Source organism: Marmota marmota, unplaced genomic scaffold (assembly GCF_001458135.2).
Source record: "Marmota marmota marmota unplaced genomic scaffold, marMar, whole genome shotgun sequence".
Taxonomy (NCBI): Eukaryota; Metazoa; Chordata; class Mammalia; order Rodentia; family Sciuridae; genus Marmota; species Marmota marmota.
The window spans coordinates 158378-163502 of NW_026006124.1; positions in this window are offsets into that span (position 1 = coordinate 158378).

Genomic DNA, 5125 nt, shown 5'->3' on the forward strand with positions numbered 1-5125 from the left:
CTCTGTCTGACTAGCTCGAGAGACCTTCTCTTTTACTTGAATTTTTTTCTCTGTCTGACTAGCTCGAGAGACCTTCTTTTTTACTTGAATTTTTTTCTCTGTCTGACTAGCTCGAGAGACCTTCTTTTTTACTTGAATATTTCTACTATAACTATAATACAACCCAACAAGATAATGCCTAACAAAACTGAAACAGAGTGAAACCAAATTGGAACAACAAAAAATCATTATAATAGCCTCCTGAAATGTCCATCCATCCTTTCTCCCTGTCTGTTCCTCAGATATGAGTGGTTTTTCTTCCATCTTACACATCTCCAGGGACAGGCAACTTTAAACAAAAGTGAAACAAAACAAAAGAAGAATCTTAAAATGGCTACCCATCCTCTAGCCCTGCCCTCAGGGGCGAGCAGTTTACCTTATCACTTACCCTCAATTGTTCCCCTTGCAGGCCACCAAATGCTGCAGTCTGGCTGGGCACAATTCATGAGCCACTTGCCAAGCAGAAACGAACTTTATTTTTAGAACACACATGCCACACCACACGAGCTCTTCAGGAATTCCCTCAGAGCCCAACTGCCACCACGGGCTTCCCACAAGCCTCTCAACCTCCCCCACTCCTCCTGCTCTTGAGGCCGATTGGCTGGGTTGCATGGGCGGAACCAAAAAGAGTCCCCCAATGAGCAGCTCCGTGGTCTGAAAGGGCGGGGAAACAGCCCAATGAGCATCACTGCAGAGGAGCCAATCAGTTGGCAGCTAGAAGTTTGCTGGGGCTGCTGTGAGCCAATCATCAGCTGGCAGCTGGAAGTTTGCTGGCAGCTGGAAGTTTGCTGAGGCCCCTTCAGCTGTGGCTCTCAACAGGTCATCTCTTTGTTCTAGGTGAAACCTGTGAATGTTGGGGACACTGTCAGCCAGCATCCGGGTTGTTAGCTGAAGGATGCTCATTTCCCTTGACATTAGCGACTTTGCAGAAGGGAATACACTGAGCCCAGTGTGCTTAGTCAACTCTGGTCACACCATGACTGACTAGCCATCCTAGGTGGGCTGTTGGTGGGTGTGTCTGGACAGAGCACCTAAATGATGATGGGAGAACCGCATGACCACAAGTTGTGTGCAATAAAGAGAGTCATGTTGTATTATTAAGTTATAGTGCTCGTGTATTGCACAGTGAAATTAATGATGTGCTCTCACTTGTGCATTGGTGGGTTGTTGGGGGGCCCTCATGGGTATTTATGGGTGTCAGGAAGTTTTCCTTCCATTTTGATGGGCATGAGGATCACAGGGTGGTTATTTGGGTGAGAAAATGAGATGCAGCACTGGTCCTAGAGTGTTGGTAGGAGTTCAGAGGGCTTGGGGTGTTTTCCCTGTTCCTTTGGTGGGTGGTGGGGTCCCTAATGTGTTGATGTGCATTCATAATTTGGAGCTTGCTCTGTTTGTACTGCTGAAGAGAATGTGGTATGTGTTCATAAGTGTGGGTCAGACGAAGTGGTGACGGTCATCTTGTTCTATGTGTATATTGGAGATCAAGGGAAAGTCATGAGTTTTTAATGAGATTGCAGGATTTGGTGTATTTTGAGGGAGTGAGAAGTAATGGGCATAAAATCAGGAGTTGGGCTTAGATGTTTGTCTTTTGGTTTTTGTAATTTTTTAAAATAGATTATTTTTTAGTTGTAGTTGGACATAATATTTCACTTACTCATTTTTTTTATGTGGTGCTGAGGATTGAACCCAGGGTCTCGAAAGTTTGAGGCAAGAGCTCCACTGTTGAGCCATAACCCCAGCCCTAGTTTTTGTAGTATTTCACCTGTAGTCTTCTTGTTGTATATTTGTTTTTTTCCCCACAAATGCATCTTGGGAAGTTTGGATATAATATGTGTGTTTGCATATGGGCTATTGTTATAGTTGGGAAAAGGAGGAGAGATGTTTGTATATTCTGGACATGATGTTTTGGTATGTGGAATTTTGAAAAAATTTTATTTTCATTACCCATGCATATGTACTTCAGTGTGTGAAGGCTGGTCAGTTACAATTTTGTGGAGCAGTAGAATGAATATATTTACTGTGTGGTGTGAAGATGGCAGGGTTCTGCATTTTGGGAGACAGGGAGTTATTACTTCATATTGGGAGTGTATCAGCTTGTATATGAAGATAGTATGATATTTTGTGTATACTTGGGTATATTTGCATGTAAAGAGTAGCTGTGTAGAGATGTCATGTCTATGGAGAGTTACTTGTATATTAAGTTTGTAATAACTACTCCACCTCAGGTGTGTGTGTGTGTGTGTGTGTGTGTGTGTTTATGTTTGTGTTATAGTAGTAGCAATAGTTGTGAGGAAGAAGAATATTTAGGTGTTCGTTTGTAGATGTATTTAAGGGACATGGCAGTTGATGTCTGCTTTCTGGGGCCATATATGTATTAAGTAGAAAGTTATTTGTAACTGGGAAGTAAGGATATATGTATGTAATGGAGAGGTGACATTGTGCATTTACACAGGGGAGTGTGGGAATTGTGTTTACATGTGTTGGGGATACATGATACAGTTATTTCTTAGAATTTGGGTAGAGATAAAGTGTATTCTACTCACCCATGATACTTTGGGATTTGTAAGTGAGCTTATGTGTATTTTATATGATTTGGTGGAGCTATTTTTGTGTCTTATGCATGCAGATTGGTTTGTGGATTCTATAAGTTTCTTCATTGGGAATGAGGTTGCTAGGGGTATTCAAAGTGAATTTCTTTGGAGACTGCATGACATTTCTAGGTGTGAATAGAAATGTTTGGCTGGTGAGGTTAGCAGGGTGCTTTCTGAATATGTAGGATACTGTGTAGTGTTTTAGGGAATCTCTATATTCAGGTTTTGGATATATTTCTGTGTCTGTCTTGCCTGTGTGGAAATTATGTATATATTGATCCATAGATAGAGGTTAATGTGGGCATGGTTTTTCGTGTGTGCTGGTATTAAACTCTCTGCCTCATGCCTACAAGACTACTATTTTTTGTGTTTTGTGTGTAGGCACCCAATTGATTAGGTGTATGTTCATGGATTTGTAGATTTGTGTACTTAGAATCTGCATGGATATAAGATGCTCAGGAATTGCGTTTGTGTTTATTGTGGAATGAGATTCTTCAGGATTTTGGTGGTGTTAGTGGACGGTGTTGTTCTGGTATATAATTATGTTTTAGTCTCATACATTTGAGAAGTCTAATTTGTTGATGGATGAGCGTGTCTTGAATTCATGGGGCTCTTGAGGTGTGTACTCTGGCAGAGGAGAGAGGTTTATTGTGTGCTTACAAATAGATTGTCTTCAGGTGTTGTGTAGTTTAGAACTGTGAGATTTCACATGCGTCTGTTTTGTGTAGTGCAAGAGATGACTGGTTGTATACTTTTTGGTTTGCCAGAGTCTGTGCCTGTAAGATATTCATTGGGTATATATGAGCAGTGTATTTGTTGTAGATGTATGTGTCCAACCAATGTTGTACCTGTATGAATACTTGAAGGAATGTGCTTGAACATTTAGGATGAATAGGGTATTTTTTTCCAAACACTCATGTAGTAACAGATGGTGTTTCTGTGTGTTTAGGGTGGACATATCAGATGTTCATCTGCTCAGAAGCGATGAGGTGTATTTTTGTCTGGAGGTGTTAATGTGGAGGTGCTGTTTGTACATTTATGGTTGGAATTCAACTTAGTACCCTGGGGGCAGGTGAATTTTGTACACATATTCTTTCTGTGCTGGAGCTGCCAGAAATCAGCTATAGTAGCTGATGCTGTCCATCCCTTTCAGTTTGGTGTTCAGTGGCATCAGGTAATTAGGTTGAAATTAGTTTTGAGATAGACATACCTCATACACTAAAAGTCAAGGCTTCCTTACCTACCCCTATATGTTATTGTTTACTGACAAACCTTGTGTGTGTGTGTGTGTGTGTGTTTTATGCATGTATGTACACATATTTTAATACCAGGCATCCATGTGAAGTAAATGTATTCAGGCAACAATATGTTCATATTTTGGAGATTGTACATGTATTGTGAGGGGGGCATCAGTGACCCTTTTGGGAAAGTGTTGATCCTGGTCATTCTGATCCACAGCACTTATCCTAACATTGTTAGTGCATTCTTCAGGGGCAAAGAATGCACATGTCTATTGATTTCCTCTTGCAAGTGGGTTCCTCTTCAGCATGCGTGTCTTCCAGGTTGTGGGATACAGAAATTTTTAAATAGGCATCATGTTTGTGATGGGCAGCAGTCATAAAACTGTGGGGTTTTCAGGACAGGAGGTGGGATGGGAAAAGTCCTTGTCTATGCCAACACACTGAGCATCATCTGGACAGCAACAGATACTGGTGGCTCCTCTGAGGCTAAGCCAGTGGACAAAAACAATGTCCTCCACAATGTGAGGCTTCTGAAAGCCTGCAGATCCTGTGCCTCACTTCCACCTGTGCCCTGGGTGGTGTTTGCTGGTGGAGAACAGGAAACCCTTCCCTGTGGAAACCTGAGGCTTCCTAGTCAGGACTTCTGGGGACCCCAAATCTAAGCGGAGATTTTATGTGTCACACTTAATAATTATGAATTATTAAGATTTTGAGTAGTTATAATGCCAGAACAGCAAGCAGAGATCTTTGGGAAGTTTAGAGGTGCATGATGAATTTTGTGAAGGTGTATATGATATCTTTAGGATCCGGGTAGCAGGGTTTTACTCAATAGAGATTGATCTAACTTGGAATGCCTTGAACCTTTATGGCCATAGTAGGAGCTAAAATTAGGGTGTCAGATAATTTCCACGAGGTTGTAGGTTTTTTTTGATAACTCCACCACCTTCCAGGTCTTAAGTAGAACTTGATCTCCTCGCTTTCCTTTCTTCTGGATCTCTATGGGATTTACTGGGCATGGCCAACAGGCATTTCCTCACTCTTGGAGTTTGGCCTGAACTCATCCCAGGTCAACCAGGTACTGCAGAATCTGATTCACTAATGGGTCTAGGACTATATTTGCTGGTATCTCATATGGATATAGCTACAGAGTTTTCTAATGCTCCTAAGGCCTATGGGTTATAAATTCAGTTGGTTTTGAATGTTTTCTGTTGTAGCTTAATTGAAGTCCTCTTAAGGGAATGGTTGTAATATATA